The following is a 17,691-nucleotide window of genomic DNA, read 5'->3' on the forward strand; positions in this document are numbered from 1 at the left end:
TTAGATAGGAGATTATATCTTCTCTAATAAAATGGTAATATGCAAATTAACCATCACTCTGCTACACAAGCCACGCCCACCAGCCAAGCCACGCCCACCAGCCAATCAGGGCGAGTATGCAAATTAACCCAAACCAAGATGGCTACAGCCACAGAGAGCAAGGTTTCCCAGGTAACAGAGCAAGCCAAGCTTTCCATAGCCGTTGCAGGCCTAAGCCTCCACTCAAGCTACAAAGTTTCAATTATAGAAGGTAAACAAATTCAAACAAATGGCAACAGAATGGAGCTTGAGAGAGCAGGCCAGGGTTGCCGGCGGCAACAGGGGAAGCAAAGCTTTAAAGCACACCCTGGCCGGGCCCACCCGCTTAAGGCAACAAAGTTTCAACTGTAGAAGGTGAATTAACTGCCACAGAGATGGCTGCCGCCCTGGAGAGAACAGCAGGCTTGGCTCTGCTCCAGGCTACAAAGTTTCAATTGTAGAAGGAAAATAAATCCCAGATACCAGGGCCTCCGCTTAGGTTACCAGGGGGCGTGGCCAGCCTGCAAACCACCACAGGCCCCTCGCTCAGGCCACCCCACGCCCCAAGAGAACCCCACCCTGATCCGGGACACCCTTCAGCGCAAACCAGCTGGCCCCCACCCGTGCACCAGGCCTCTATCTTATCTAATAAAAGAGTAATATACAGATTGATCATCACTGCAACACACAATATAGCTGCCCCCATGTGGTCAAAGATCCTGCCCCCATGTGGACACAAGATGGCCACTACAAGATGGCCAGCAGGGGAGGGCAGTTGGGAGGCACCCGGCCTGCAAGGGAGGGCAGTTGAGAGGGACCAGGCTTGCAAGGGAGGGCAATTGGAGGTGATCAACCCTGCAGAAGAGGGCAGTTAGGGGTGACCAGGCTGGCAGAGGAGGGAAGTTGGGGGCAAACAGGCTGGCAGGGGAGCAGTTAAGCATCAACCAGGCTGGCAGCAGAGTGGTTAGGGGGTGATCAGGCTGGCAGGCAGAAGCGGTTAGGGGCAATCAGGAAGGCAGGCAGGCAAGCAGTTGGGAGCCAGCAGTCCTGGATTGTGAGAGGGATGTCCGACTCTCCAAATGGTTCTTGGAATCAAAGATGTTGGTACAAACATTTCAAATTGTTAGATAGATTTTTATTTTTTCTTGATCCTCATCCAAGAATATGTTTTCCATTGACTTTTTGTGAGATGGGGAGGGAAGAAAGGAAGAAGGGAGGGAGGGAGGGAGAGAAATAGAGATAGAAAGAATCAATGACAGAGAGAGTCCATAGCCTGGGATTGAAGGTGAAACCAAGAATTTGCTCTTCAATCGAATCTTAATGCCCTTTTTGCTTGGTCCGTTCATCTAACCACTTTGGAACACTGGCCAGAGCAATTATTTTAACATTTTAAAGTATATATATTTTATTCAATTCAAAGTGGAAGGGAGAGGGATAGAGAGATAGAAACATCAGTGATGAGAGAGAATCAATGGTTGGCTTCATCTTGCACACCCCCTAGTGGGGATCAAGGCCAAAACCTTGATATGTGGCCTGTTGGGAAATCGAACCATGACCTCCTGATTCCTAGGTTGATGCTCAACCACTGAGCTACCAACATTCCAACTTTTGAAAGATGTTGTCAAATTGTGTTTCAAAAATGCCTTGCAAATTAAAACTCTCACCATGGTCTTGGATTTCTTCGCATCATTTGCTCTTACATCAAACATTTAGAACACTAATTGAAGGCCAATATGTATGTAGACCTCTTAAATATATGGTTTGGACAAGAAGAACAAGGGGGCACGGCGAGCATTGCTACCCATGGCTCATGGTGTCTGTTTTCTTCTCTTTGCTGCTGCCTCGCCTTCAGGTGGCCTCGGGCGAAGCCCTTGCTCTTCAAAAGCCTGGTGGTCCTCCAGGGTTATCTGTCCTGGGCCTTCAGCCTGGGCATAGCCAACAGCCAATCCTGGCGCGTGTGGGACTTCAACACTACAACCATCGCTGTCATGTACTTTGGACTTTGGGAAACTTTTTATGTCGAAACCCTTAATGTGTCAGGCCTGAAGCTGGAGGTGTCCGTGTTTGCCAGGCTCAACAAGAGCTGGGGCATTCCGGATGAGATCTACTATGGCCAGGACCTGATGCTGCTGGCCAACTTCCTGGAGCCGGTGTCCCTGGTGTTCAGCACTCTGGCGGTCTGGGCCAGCTTAATCCGCGCCCAGTTCCCACACTTCTTCCGCAACTGCTACAACACTGCCGCCCTTCATCTCTCCGTCAGCTGCTTCTGCCTCACGCTAATGGTGGCCTTGAACTTTATCACAGACCTTTCTGGCCAAACCTCACTGGAGTTTCCACCTAAGAATCCTGTCAACAAAGACATGGTCCACAGTAAGCGCATCTCTTACCTGCTGCCTGTGGGTGTCCTGGCCTCCAGCTTCTCCCTCATAAGCGTCATGATTTTCTCCACGGATAGCTGTTCCATGGAGCAGGAAAAACCCAAACTGTCAATGCCAAAGTTCTGAATGAGGGCCCGCCCTCTGCAATGGCTGGCAGGAGCTTTCCTGAAGAAATGTCCTGTGTACACTTCATAGTGTTGTAACCATCCAGGCGTTCCAAATAAAGCAGGCTTGGCTTTCATGAATGTGTCTGAAGCTCCTATTCTCCTCTCCTGCTCTCTTCTGCAAGAGGTTTTACTCTTTGAAGCTGCCTGCGTGCTGAAATCTGTAAGCAAACATATTCTGTATATACTGTCACAACTCAAAGGCTCAGGCTCTGTGGTTGAGCATCAGGGCACATGCCCCTGTTGAAGGCTCAATTCCCAGTCAGGGGATGTTTCTCTGTCTCTCTCACCCTTCCTTTCTCTGAAATCAATAAAAACATATATTTTTAAAGACAATGAGGAGAAAAATCAACACATTTTCAGATAAAAAACCTACAATCAGAGACACTTTCACAAGGAAGTTATTGGACACAAAATGAAGGAACTGGATGCAGAAGCAGTGGTGAACATAAAATTGGTCAGTATGTGGTTAAAGCTAAACCAGGAATGATGATAAGTTTTAAATGTCTGTATTATGGAGTTCACATCTATATATATATATAATGGAGGGATACGCAAATTTGCCTGGGAGGCCGTCACATCATGACCTTTCACAGGGTGGGCAGGGTTGTGGGGCCCCTGGGTGGCACTCCAGGTCTAAGCTGGATTTTGTTCCACCCAGGCAGACTCGCCTGTGGCCTGCAGTCCAATCCCAATGCTGACCAGTGGTTTACTAAACTTTATTGGAGCTGCTTCCCCCACCCCCTGCCGCAGGACTCCACTGCCCTCAGAAGGTTGCCCCATCAGCATCCTGACAGGTGGGCAGCCTGGGAGAGCTGAGTGAGGTGCTGGCTACAGGGAGCCATGGAGGGGTGCGGCTGCTGGATCCAAGCTACAGGGAGTCTGAGGAGATCACCTGAAGGAAGTTGTAGCTTCAGCAAAGCATCAGGCTCGGAGCTATAGCCGAGGGGTCCTCAGGCAAGCAGACAAACTTCTGCCTGAGGATCAGCTCAAGGGAGAGTGCTGCAGCATTGGCGAAGCTGCTGGCCAGGAGGCAGGTGGCCCAAAAGGCTCAGAGTGGTGCCATGGCGAGGTGCACTGGAGGAGCCTCCTGAGGGGAGGTGCCACCTCAGCAGAGGGGCGTCTCAATGCTGGGTACCCCAATGTGGTGGTTCGGAAAAGCTCCTAGTGCTAATTGGCCTCACTGTGGCCTGCACGCTTGAGAGGCTGTGACCCCTACTCCTGCCTTGGCCCAAAAGCAAGCCTGTTCCTGCCCCCAGTTTCCATGTGCCTGCATAGAGTGTGCAAAGTCTAAAACCTGCTCTCCAGAAGGGGGGGCCATAATGAATGGGAGCGGTGTGCGGGTAGAGGAAAGAATGTGGAGCATCCACGATGAAGAGTTGCTTGAGAACAAGGCTCAGAAGTCTTCTGGGGATGTTAGTTCTGTTTGCCTCATGGCTGTCCCTTAGGAAAGGTGGAGAGTGCAGTTGTGAGGGCTCCCTGCATCCTGCGTCCAGTTGCACAGGTAACTGGAATTAGCCTCAATTTTCTGGTCTGTAAAAAAGATTAAGCATGTTCCAAGGCCTTCACTGAGCTTTGAGGGACATTTGAAATTCTATACAAAGTACGTGAGGGAAGAAGTGAGAAAGAAAAGGCAGGGTGAACAACACAAGCGACCTGTAGACCTATTGTCACTTAAATTGGTAATATAGTCAATAGTGTTGTAATTGTAGGAAGCGGTTATAGGGTTAAGCCTCTGACTGACCTGTGGCAGGGTCACAAACAAGTTCGTTTGGAGGGCAGACCCCTCCCAGCATATTTAAGCCTAACCTGTAACTGATCCCTAGATCCTTCCTGGGTAGCTAGTGGGCTGTGGGAGGGGCAGCAAGTTCTGCCAAAACAAGTGAAACTTACAAGAACATTGTTAATTGCCTTGTTTGTCCCTGATTATAAATAAAGCCTCAGCTTTGCAGTCTGGATCTGTTCTGTGGCCTCAGCCAGGCACAGAAAGATCCACCCAGCTCCCAGCTTCATGAATCTATTTCTGCGTCTTGTTTTCTTTATTTCTAATACTTCTCAATCCCTGACCGCCTCCATTTAGAACCAGTTCATTCATCTCTCTTTCTACACGGGACGTGGAAAAGGGAGATCCCTGCCTTGTCCGGTCCCCGCCGCATCAGGCCCCTGCATTTGGCGACCAAAGTGGGCCATGAAAGAGGCAACAAGAGGTAAGAGGCAAGGGATCGCTCCCAAGAATTGCGCGTGCCACAGATTTAAAAAATGTAAGGTATTGGGGAGTGTATTGTATTGAACTGAATTGAAATAGCCGGTGTAAAGCATGGGTAATCCTTCTAAATGCTTTAAACAATGCTCATAGCTCAAAGATGCTGTTAAGCTTAGTCAGATTCTTGATTTCTTTCTTAAGTTTTATTGATGAAACCTAGGAAAAGGTTAGAAAGCAGTTGTGTGACCAATACTTAGCAAAAGTGCAGAAAAAATTCCTATTTCAATTGGTGATGGCTTTGATTCAGCACAGGAGAGCTTAAGAATGTCTATGTGGGGTGCAGTGGAAGGGTGCAAGTCTCTAAGAATACCATCTGCACCTCCTCTGCCTCCATGTGTAAACTACTTGTAACCAGGTAGAAAAGGATAAAAGGAACTTCTCAGCAACTGCCAATAATTCTTTTATCTTTAAACTCTTTTTCTTGCCTTAAAAATATGTATATATATATATATATATAAATTGAAAAAGTAAAAAAAATAAAAACAGTAGATGCCAGACCATTACTGAAACTTCCCCCGAAGAAACAAGGAGGTCGGGGAAAGGCCACTTTGAGAGGCCTCATCTTTGCCATCCTTATTTATTTTCCAGATAATGACTTAAAGGTTTTACAAATTCATAAATGCATTTGGGATTTCTGTGCACATGTAAAGAGAAAAGGCCAGTTTAAAACGAGTGCACATAGTTTTGAGCTGAACTTGACTTCTTGCTGTGTACAGAATAAAAACCCGAGACTGTTTTGGCCTTAAAAATGGCAAAGATGAACCAGAGAAAGAAATACAGGCCAGTTTCCCAAGGCATCTAAAGTAACTCTTGAAATTTCCCACCAGAGGCAAGTCAATAGCAGGAAGAAAATAGTCAAGTTTACATATGAATGGCTGAGAGATTGCTTCTTGACTTCCCCAGCAGGAAAAATGTGACCCTTTTGAAATATAGAGGCTGGGCTGAAGATACCTACTTTAATTACTTAATTAGCTTATTAAATTATAATCAAGGTTTTCAGCTTAATGAAAAGCCAATAATTTTATAAACAATTCTAATAAAGACCAAAAACAGCTAGTGATTGTCTGAAATGTGATTTTTTACTTTCTTTTAAAAGAACAGATTGAGCAGCCTCCATGATGGCCACATGTCTTACCACTCACGTGGCTTGGGGGCTGCCATCTTGAAATAACAAAGGCCAACCCCCTTCCTTTAAATAAGCCAATGTCTTTGTAAGCAATTTAAATAAGTTTTCCAAGAAAGTTACTGAAGGCTTCCCATGATCCCTCTGTCTATGCAAATTAGCTAATGGGAATACTCTTAAAAAATAAATTTCTTGCTTAATAAAAAGGAGAAATTTGAAAATTTTGAAATCTCTTCCACTGGTATTACAGGATAAACTGAGGATTGTTATTAAAATATTAAATCTAATCCATACTAGTGGTCACCATAACCTTAAGAGAAATTGTTTCATGTGGCAAAGATTTTAAATGAAACTCTCTATAGCCTAAAAAATTATTTTGGAAGGAAATAAAGAGAGGTTTCCTTCAAATATCATAAGGATTGTAATTGATAAGCAATGCATTAGGCCTCCGAAGGTGGAGATAAGAAAAGATTAAGTGACTTTCAGAAATTATTAGGGGACATTAACTGGTTAAAACCTTGTCTATACAAAAAGAAATTGATAGCCAGTTTGAAATTGAATTGCCATGGCATAGAGAAAGGATATCCTTACATGATATTATTCTACATTTTCATAATTTTTTTTATATTTTACAACAGCATATTGTACAATTATTCCAAACAAACTTAAAAATCTAAATTTTTGAATGTTTTGCAGCAATTTAAAAAGGACATGAAAGGATTTAATCCCTTCCATGGTGTGGAAGGCCCCCTGGGAAGGCACCTGAGCATTCTATATTGGCCCTTCTTCCCCTTTTTGCCAAGAGGGACCCTCTTCTCACAATCCAATTGCTCACAGCTATTGCCTGAGTTCTCTGTTCATGCTGAGGTTGAAGCCTCATGGTGGCTGGCACCATGGATCTATCTCTCGCACAATGGCTTGAGCTGGGCCCTCCCTGGAGAAGAAACCTGGATTCCCCAAGATATGTGGGTCAATGCCAGGGCCCTGCCAGCAGGCGAGGGGATCCCAAGGCAGGTGCTGGGCATGGAGGCCATAGGGACATAGACTACCAAGGAGACAGAACTGAACCTCACATCACCCTGCTTGGCCCCGGAGGATGGCTGGTTAGTCAAAGACGGGTAATATTCCTCAGGGGAGGAACAACTTAAGACAGGCACAGTCGCAGAGGGGCCATCAGGAGAGAATTTGGTGGTCAACAGAGGTGGGGCACAGATCCTCACCCCCCCCCCAACATTACAGGGGCTTGAACACTCGCCCCTTCTGAGGGAGGTCTCCTGCCCCATGGCTGCTTTGCACTTCCCATGCCAGCTCCGATAGGGACCCAGGCAACAAACAGAGACTTGGCACAGCTCAGATCGGGAACCAGATAACAGAAAGAGACTTGGCCCAGCTTGGATTGGGACCCAGGCAACAGAGAGTTGGCCGATGGCAGCTGCCCTATGTCTAAATCCAGGAATGCTCAGGGCTTTCTCAAGGATGCAAATAATCCTTTCCATTAACATTTACAGTGTATTGTTGTTAGAGTATTAAATTTGACAGTAAAATAGTCAAGTTTGTCAGATTAATTTATATTGGCTAAATGAAATAAGTGAATATTCAAGAAAATCTAATTATACAAAAGGCTGTTCCTAAAGTATTAACCAAAATTTCTATTGGTAGTTCATTTCATGGTAAAATTGCTTAACACACAATGAATCCAAAGCAGTCATATTTTGTTGCAAAAATTAAAAATAAAATGTCATCAAGACTGCATTATTTTTTTTTTACAAAAGCCTCATAATAAATAATCAAAAAAGCATAGTAGAATAATATCCTGTAATTAAATTACATCAAGCCTTAATTGCTTTAAAATTTTACTTTAAAAATTATTTTTCATTTATAATGCTGATAAGGCACCCATGAAAAATCTTATGGTGTCAAAATAAGTCAAAGGAAAATCATTTGTACATAAATCAAAAGGACCCCAAGTCTAATTTATAGAAAAGATTTCTTTATTAACCTTTGGTCTAGAATATGTTTATATTTCCAGAAAACTCCAAGACCATGTGGATTCCTGCAACAACAGATCCCAGAAAGGACCTGATAGAATTGTTCCAGCTACAGAATAAATAGTGGCCCACAAGAACAGAGGAGAAATAGTCCAGAAATAAAGATAGTGAAGATGCCTTGCCATAATAGCAGTCAGCACCTGTGCATTGCTGCAGGTTGCCCAGGAACAAGGGCAAGGAAGGTCGGTGTGCATGCGCTTCCAGACCATGTATGCACACCCTTCTGCATAGAAGTAAAAAATGTTTGATGTTTTGTGTTCTACCAGGACCCCTGACTTGAGGGTCTTGCCTTATTTCTAACACAGGGAATAGTATTAACTGCCACATTAGGATGTCACTCAATAGTGGAAAGAGCCAATTGTACTCTTAAAATCATTTATTAAAACAAAAAGGGGGAGACAGGTGTTATGTGTCACCTCAAAAGAGGCTCAGTCATGCTTTTTATACTTTAAAAATTTTGAGTTATAATGCAAAGGATCGTACAGCAGGTGAACGGCATCGGGCCTCCTGTACAATAGCGTCCACTGAGTCAGCTAGGTGGAAGGAAGCATAAACCAGACAAGAGTTTTATCAGATTCAGTAATAATGTGGGGAAGAGGTTGTGTTTTATATCTTTCCAGAAGGAGCAATGCAGCCAATTTGGGTGACAGAGCATTACGTCTGTCACCACAATGGACCCAGAGAAGCTCCTGTGTCCCTTCACTCAAAAGGACTGAGAGCTGCCCTGATGACAGCAAAGTGGAAGAAGAAGAAAACTGAAAGCTAAGCTACACAGGGGACTGAGGTGCCAACATGGAGTCATCTGAAGAAAACGACTGAAGCACAGAAGATTGTGGAAAAGCAAGAAGTTGAAGCTACTTCTTCAATCATGTTTCTGGCCATGCACAGCCAAGTCTGAGGACTCTTGAGTAAATCAGCAAAAGAAACTTTCATTTAGTAGGAAAATGTTACTGTAGTTTGATTTCTTTATTGTTGTGTTGCATTGGCATTGTTTTATTAATAGCCATGTCTGGATTTTGCATTGGCATTGTTTTGTTATTGGGTTTTGCATTGGCATTGCTTTGTTAATTTTTAATAGTCAGAAATTTGTTCTTGATGTTTAAATTTTACTTCCATTATTAGTAGCTTAAATTTAAAAGAAAGGGTGAGATGTAGGAAGCGGTTATAGGGTTAAGCCTCTGACTGACCTGTGGCAGGATCACAAACAAGTTCGTTTGGAGGGCAGACCCCTCCCAGCATAATTAAGCCTGATCCTGTAACTGATCCCTAGATCTTTCCTGGGTAGCTAGTGGCCTGTGGGAGGGGCAGCAAGTGCTGCCAAAACAAGTGAAACTTACAAGAACATTGTTAATTGCCTTGTTTGTCCCTGATTATAAATAAAGCCTTAGCTTTGCAGTCTGGATCTGTTCTGTGGCCTCAGCCAGGCACAGAAAGATCCACTCAGCTCTCAGCTTCATGAATCTATTTCTGCATCTTATTTTCTTTATTTCTAATATTTCCCAATCCCTGGCTGCCTCCATTTAGAACCGGTTCATTCATCTCTCTTTCTACGCGGGACGTGGAAAAGGGAGATCCCTGCCATGTCTGGCCCCGCCGCATCAGGCCCCTGCAGTAATGATGGTATGATGCCAGGTGGGTACTGGAAATATTAGGGAACACATTGTAAAGTATATGATTGTCTGACCACTATTCTGTTGAGAAGGCAAACCCCTATTTTGTAAAAACTGCTGTTTGGAATTTTCTGCTGTTTTCCTTAGAAGGCCTCTTAGTCTAAAAAAATAACTTTGCTTTCTAGCCTGCTTTAGCCTACTTGAATAATGAGGACGATAAACTTAGCTGTCTGACCTTGTAGGCCAGAGACTAGACATGCCCCTAAATTTAGCTGTCTGACCTTGTAGGTCAAGACTAGTTATGCCCATAATTTTTAGAACTGTGCTTGTTTTCAAAGACAGCGGCAAGATAACTAATTGCACAGAGGGCTGGCTCCTTAATAAAAAGGGAAGTTCTGCTTGTAGCTTTGCTTAGAATTTGAATTCATTTTCTCTAAGCCCACCACAGTGAATAAAGTGTAACTCCAAACTCTCCTGCATTGTTTGATTATTCCAGTTCTCTGTAACACTGTAACTAATATAAAACCTGAAACTAATCTATATAATAAAAAGGTAATATGCAAGTTGATCCTCACACCCTTGCATCACAAGATGGCCACCCTCACATTATCACCCAATGGCTGCCCCATGTCATCACATGATGGCCATGACAAACTAGTCAGCCACATTTCATCACAATATGACCATCACATGTCATCACAAGGTGGATGCCACAATATGGCCACCCCCACATCATCACAAGATGGCCTCCCTAATGTCACAAGATGGCTACCCTACATCATCACAACATGGCCACATCTATGTTGTCACAAGATGGCTGTCACAGGATGGCCACTCCCACATCCTCACATTATGGGCACCCAGAAGTCATCACAAGATGGCCACCCCATGTCGTGACAAGATTGTCAAACCTTTTGTCACAAGATGGTCACCATCACATCATCACAAGATGGCCTCCCTAATGTCGTCACAAGATGGCTACCCTACGTCATCACAACATGGCCACATCTATGTTGTCACAATATGGCTGCCACAGGATGGCCACTCCCACATCCTCACATTATGGGCACCCAGAAGTTATCACAAGATGGCCACCCCATGTCGTGACAAGATTGTCAAACCTTTTGTCACAAGATGGTCACCGTCACATCATCACAAGATGTCCACACCCACGTTGTCACAATATGGCTGCCCCATATCAACACAAGCTGGTTGGCATGGAAGGGTAGTTGGGGGTGAACAGGCATGCAGGGAAGGGCAGTTAGGGGCAATCAGGCTGGTAGGGGAGGGAAGTTAGGGGTGACTAGGCTTGAAGGGGAGGGCAGTTGGGGGCAACCATGCTGGCACGTGAGAGCAGTTAGGGCTGACTGGGCCAGCAGGGGAGGTCAGTTGGGGGAGACCAGGCTGGTAGTGGAGGGCAGTTGGGGGAGACCTAAGCCTGAAGGTTCTGGGGGACCAGGCCAGCAGGGGAGGGGAGTTGAAGGAGACCTTCCGACAGTGGAGGGCAGTTGGGGGGAACCTAAGCCTGCAGGGGAGGACAGTTAGGGGCCATCAGTCCAGCAGGGGAGAGCATCTGAGGGTAACAATGCTTGCAAGGGAGGGTAGTTAGGGGTGACTGGGCAAGCAAAAGAGGGCATTTGGGGTAGACCAGGCCTGCAGGGTAGGGCAGTTGAAGGAGACTTGCCGGCAGTGGAGGACAGTTCGTGGGTGACACAGGCCTCCAGAGGAGTGTGGTTGGGGGATCAAGGTCAGCCAGGGAGATCAGTTGGAAGGTATCAGGCCAGTCATGGAGGGCAGATGGGAAAACCCAGGACTGCAGAAGGGGGTCGTTGCGGGGGATGATGCCTGAAGAGCAGGGGAGTTGGGGGGGACCAGAACAGCTGGGGAGTGCAGTTGGTAGGACCCAGGCCTGCATGTTTGGTAATCAGGGGGAGACCAAGCCGCCAGGGGAGGGCAGTTGAGGGCAATTAGGATTGCAGGGGAGCACAGTTAGGGGTTACTGGACCAGCAGGGAAGGTTAGTTGCTGGAGAACAGACAAGATTGTGGAAACAGCTTAGAACTTTGTTCAAAGTTAAACACATATACAGTTACAGCATGACCCACGCACAGGTCTCACTCCTACCTATCTACACTCCAGAAATGAGAACATACACCCATGCAAAGTTTTAGACAACAATGTTCTCAGCAATGGAAAGTGTAAGAGCCAAAACTTAAAATGGATCTAAATGTTCCCAAACTGACAAAGGGATAAACAAACTGTGGTATATCCATACAGTGGAAGATGGCTCTGCCATTGAAAGGAATGGTCTGCTCCCAGGAGCTACAATACAGATGAACCTTTAAAATATTATGCAAAGTAAGAAGGGCAGACACCAAACGTCACACCAAGTGCAACTTGGCTGCACGTGTAAGGTTGGTATGGAGCTCCATTGTATGGATGTAGCATACATTATTTCACCAAACCCTACTGTTGTGTTTGACATGGTTTCCCATTATTCAATGTAACACAGCACTGTGATGCCCATCTCTATCTTAAAGTATTTGTAACCAATCTTAATTGGGTCTTTCAAAAAATGTCCATAGTGGAACTGCCTGTTTGAAAGTTTTAACATATTTTTGCTGATTTTTGAGACAGAGAGGGGGGAATGGAGAGAGGAAAAGAAAGGAGGAAGGAGGCAGAGAGGGAGGGAGGAAGGGTCGGAGGAGGGAGGGAGGGAAAGAAGGTGGGAGGGAGTGAGGGAGGCAGGGAGGAAGGAACATTCACTTGATGTTCCACTTACTGATGCATTCATTGGTTGCTTATTGTATGTGCACTGACCAGGGATTGAACTAGCAATTTTAGCCTGTTGGGAAGACACTCTAACCACTTAGGAACCCTGCAGGGTGAAAGGCTGCATATTTTAAGTCTTTCAGTAAAAATTGCCCAAGGACCCTTCCCCAGCAGAGAATGGGGGTCAAGTATCTCCATTCAGGAATATGGAATTTCCCTCTCCAATATAGCCCTGCTCATCCCCAGGGGGCGGTTCCAGGCAGGTGGGTCCAACCCTCATAAAGCTCTCTATTGGTTTGCAGTTCCCCAGGACACATGGCAATGACCTCTCTGGTCCACAGTGCCAACTGCCAAGTAGCGGGTTTTATTGTCACCACCATAGGATGGATCTTCTCCGTGAATTGCATGGGACTGGCGGTTTTGGTACATGGAGAACAGCTTTGCCCCCTCCCCGGAGCTGGCCTGTGTAGGGAAGGGGAAGGTCTACACTTACCAGTCCAACAGCCTCCAGAGCAAAGCCATAGTGTGTCACCGCTACACCTACAGTGACAACTACCTGCAGCTCAATATCCACATGGCTCAGCACCTGCTTCTGGCCGCCAACCTCCTGGCTCTCTTGGGGAAAGTGCTCACAGTCATGGGCCTGCAGAGAGTGTGCGTGACTCATCTTCAGAAGGAAAACACCTACAATCTCTTCTTGGCTTCCGGAGTCCTGAGCATCATAGCTGGCACATTTATCTTCATTGCTGTGATATGGAACTACCACTCTGTGATGAATGAAGAAGCATATGCTTCCCGCCATCCTTCCACATCCCCTTCAGGCCTGACCAGCAGGAGATGGGCAGCACTGTCCCATGGTGGTTCTGGTTGCCATCCTGATGCTGTTGAGTGGGCTGTTTACCCTCTCTAACCAGCTTCCCCCCGACAGCCAAATGTACCCCGAGTTCTCAGAAGTGTGAAATTTCCGGTTGCATAGCTTTGCAAATCCACAATGAGCAGTTTATGGGGGTGAAGTATTATCAGGATTCTCTAGGATATAGTTCCAAGGATTCATGACCATAGCAAAGGCCATTTTGAGTAGAAAGTTGGCATTTGCTTTATGTCCAAATTGGGCTCATTAATTGGTTAATGAACTTCTATTAAAAAAAAAAATTCTAAACCAACCACTGTCCAGCCATCTTTATTATTATTGGGTAAACTAGGGGCCTGGTGCCCAAAGATTTGTGCACAGGGGGGCAGGTCCCTCAGCACAACCTGCACCCTGTCCAATACGGGAACCTTCAGGGGAGCCCTCTCCAATCCCAGAGTTTCTGTCCGTCTCTGCAATCATATGAGGGCATTGTCTGAGACCCCAACCCAGTTTGGTTTGGTGCTCAAAGCTTAATAGAGGTTTTTTTTTTTTTTTTCTTTGATCCATTGGTGGAGATTTCTTATAAATGGCAGATATCTTTCCTTTAATATTTCCTCAACACTGTGACTTTACTTACATCTCTCACCTTTGCTTTTCCTCCATCCCCTGTCCACAACAGTAACTTGCTCTAGGCTCACTTTGCTCTAGTGTTTTGGAGGTCCCACAATGCATCTGCCATCAGAACTATGATTCCCAGATTCCCTGATGCTCCCCACGCTCTTGGTTTCCACTTCTCGTCCATGGGCTACAAAAACCAAAAGACTGTGAACGCCAGCTGCCCCCAGGCAGTGCTGACAGGACCAGACAATGCAGTGGTCCCCGGGACCCCGGCCGCTTGGCGTCTTACCCCGACCCTGGATGCTCTGGGCCTGCATGCTTAGGCCCGGAGCTTCCAGGGAACTGGAACACGCACTGAGTCACAACAACGACGCAGTGGGCGTCCCAGCCGCTTGTTGCCTGTGTGTGTGCCCTCTGCCCACAGGCCCACCATCTTCGTTGGGTGAATTTGTATATTCACCCCTGTTTGGCTGTGGGCTTCGCGAAGGTACGGTCAAATTACACATTTTTCTAATATCGTGTCTAGTAATAGAGTAATATGCAAATTAACCAACCCTCTTCGACAAAAATGGCGGCCCCCATAGCCATAACATGGCAGCGCCCAGTACCCTCAGCTCAGCTGCTGGAGTGTCCAGCCTGTCCGCAAGTGCAGCGAGGCTGGATCCACCTCTGGAGGGGTTTTTGAGCCGCCCGCAAACATGGCATTCACAGCCTGGACAGCAATGCATGGAGGATTCCTTAGCGTAGTGGCAGCGGGGAAATTCCAGGCCCTCAAACAGAGTCCAGACAGCAAGGCATGGAGGCTTCCTTAGAGCAGCTGCAGCAGGGAAGCTCAAGGCTCTGCAAACAGAGCCCAAAAAGTAGGGCATGGAGGCTTCCTTAGCACGGTGGAAGCGGGGAAGACCCAGGCCCCGCTAACAGAGCCAGGACAGCAGGGCATGGGGGCTTCCTTAGCGTGGCAGCAGCGGGGAAGACCCAAGCCCCGCTAACAGAGCCAGGAGAGCAGGGCATGGAGGCTTTGTTCCCAGGGTGATCGCGGGGAAGCACCATGCCCAGCAGACAGAGCCAGGACAGCAGGGCATGGAGGCTTCCTTCGGTGGCAGCAGGGAAGCCCTGATGTCTGGCTCTGTTTGCTGGGCCTGGGGCTTCCCTGCTGCCGCCGAAGCCTCCAACCCCTGCCTTCTGGGCTCTGTTTGCTGAGCCTGGGGCTTCCCTGCTGCCACTGTGCTAAGAAAGCCCCCAAGCACTCCTGACCGGGCTTTGTCTGCTGGGCCTGGGGGTGTTTCTGCCGCCTCTGTGCTAAGGAAGCCCCAGGCCCAGAAAACAGAGCCCAGACAGCAGGGCTTGGGGGCTTCTTTAGAGCAGAGGCAGCAGGAACACCCCCAGGCCCAGCACACAGCCCAGACAGCAGGGCTTTGGAACTTCCTTAGTGCTGCAGGGGCAGGGAAGTTTCCAGACATGGCAGACAGAGCCAAGACAGCAGGGCTTTGGAGCTTCCTTAGTGCGGCTGCGAAGGAGCACCCCCAACCCCAGCAGACAGAGCCAGGACAGCAGGGCTTGGGGGCTTCCTTAGGGTCGCAGTGGCGGGGAAGTTTCCAGACATGGCAGACAGAGCCCAGACAGCAGGGCTTGGGGGCTTCCTTAGAGCAGAGGCGGCAGAAACACCCCCAGGCCCAGAACACAGCCCAGACAGCAGGGCTTCAGAGCTTCCTTAGTGCTGCAGTGGTGGGGAAGTCCCCAGACATGGCAGACAGAGCCCAGACAGCAGGGCTTGGGGGCTTCCTTAGCAAGGTGGCGGCAGGAACACCCCCAGGCCCCACAGACAGAGCCAGGACAACAGGGCATGGGGACTTCCTTAGTGTGTAGGTGTTGGCGAAGCCCCTAGGCCTGGCAGACAGAGCACACTGCAGGGCATTGGGGCTTCTTTCGCATGGTGCATGGCGGAGGCAGGCAGAGAGTGGATAGCAGGGCATGGAGGCTTCATCTCCATGGCAGCAGTGAAACCCCCAGGCCTGCAGAGAGCAGAGAACCATAGGGAGTGGGCCTAAGCCATCAGTAGGACATCCCCTGAGAGATCCTGGATTGTAGAGGGTGCAGGTTGGGCTGAGGGACCCCCATGCATGAATTTTGTGCACCGGGCCTCTAGTTATTATAGATAATTGATGTTATAAACCTACTGTGTGAAAATGAGAATTGCTGGGATTCTCACAGCTCCCTCTCAAACTCCCTCTAGAAATAACAAACCTGACTTTCTTTGTCATGGCCCTAACACCTTTCCACCTGTACATGAATTTTCCACTAATGTGAAAAAGCAGAATAGTGGAAGGAATCCCCCTTTCATTAAAGGACACAGCAATTATCATGATTCTGCCATATTCATTTTCTCTCTCCTTTTTTCCCTTCATCTATTTCTCTTTCTTAGAAAATCTCTGAAGCAAACCCCAGACATCACATTTCTTCATCCTTATACACTTCAAAACTAATCTCTCAAAATAGGACATTACTTTGCATAAACATAGTATGCCTTTAAAGTTAACAACTTTTTGTTGTTATTATCAAATACTTAGAATTTTTAAAGCTTGAAAAATAATTGTACAGCCCTAGCTGGTTTGGCTCAGTGGATAGAGCGTCAGCCTGCAGACTGGAAGGTCCCGGGTTCGATTCTGGTCAAGGGCACATACCCGAGTTGTGGGCTCAATGCCCAGTGGGTGCGTGCAGGAGGAAGCCTCCCAATGATTCTCTCTCATCATTGATGTTTCTATCTCTCTCTCCCTCTCCACTCCTCTCTGAAATAAATAAAGATATATTTTTAAAAAATAAGTGTACAATTTTATTTATTTTATTGCATAAGATGTTCACTCTGCCTCTTAAGTCTCAATTTAAAGCATTCCCCCTTCCACACCTTCTTTGCTATTTTTGTAAAAAGATTTTGGTTTGCTGAAGAAAAGGAGCTAATTGTCCTGTTTTTGAAATTGCTACCTACCTCTTAAAGTTTAATTAGATTCCCAGTAGGCATAGGTCTAGTTTGTACAAATCTAGGTAACTGCTCTCAGAACCACACCCAATAGGTATACCCTGTGTGAAAAAATATTTCTCTCCCATGCTTCATGAGTGGTCCAACTCACTCCCTGGGTAAGGTGTAAGCCCCGCCTCCCCATTACCATCCTCATCTCATTACATTCCAAAATCATTTTGATAGGCATGTCAGGAGAGACAACAACTTCAGCTCACTCACTGACTGGTGGCTTCTTTCAGCTAATATTAACTAGATGTGTTTCAGGCGAGAAGTGCCTCTAAAACATCCAGACAAGAATTTGGAGACTTAACATATACCTGAACCACACCCTCTGTGCCATTGCTCACAGCTCCGCAGAAGTTTCAAGGGACTCAATTAAAACTCAACCATTAACTGGGGGAGGTCTTTAATAGGTTTAAATTGAGACAGACTCACTTCAATGTGAGAGCTAAGGAGAGAAATCCAAGGGCTGACATGAAATTACTTTCTTCTCAAAGAGTACTTAAGTCTCTTAGAGCAGAGTGTCTGACAAAATTTCAACCTGGGTCATAAGTCTATTAGCTATTTAAATATGTGTTCCAAAGATATTGCCTGTGGACCCCAGAATATTCATTGGATCCTTTGGCTGTGGGCAAGGGATGCTTCCATCTTCCCTCTGATAGAGCAAGTGTAAAGTGGTAGAAGCATTCTTTAGGAAATGCCCCTTCCCTGCCTGCTATAATTTGCACAAAGTCCTTAGAACTGGGAGGAAGTCAGAAGCTCTGAATTGAGTGTGCGACCCTGGCCCCCATCCCAGGGTCCCATGGGACGTTCATGGCTGGCCTTGGGCCAA

The 17,691-nt window shown here is 46.8% G+C and overlaps 1 pseudogene across 1 annotated transcript in view; it reads left to right on the top strand.

The window, feature by feature from the left end:
- The first annotated feature begins 12,802 nt into the window (after positions 1-12,802).
- The window catches only part of LOC307096509 (melanoma antigen preferentially expressed in tumors-like), a 313,827-nt pseudogene continuing 308,938 nt past the window's right edge, over positions 12,803-17,691 (top strand). The window contains exon 1 of the transcript in view: positions 12,803-12,985. The product of the transcript in view is annotated as a melanoma antigen preferentially expressed in tumors-like (transcript). The remainder of the gene's footprint in view (positions 12,986-17,691) is intronic.

The sequence above is a fragment of the Cnephaeus nilssonii genome (assembly GCF_951640355.1).
Source record: "Cnephaeus nilssonii genome assembly, chromosome: Y".
NCBI lineage: Eukaryota > Metazoa > Chordata > Mammalia > Chiroptera > Vespertilionidae > Cnephaeus > Cnephaeus nilssonii.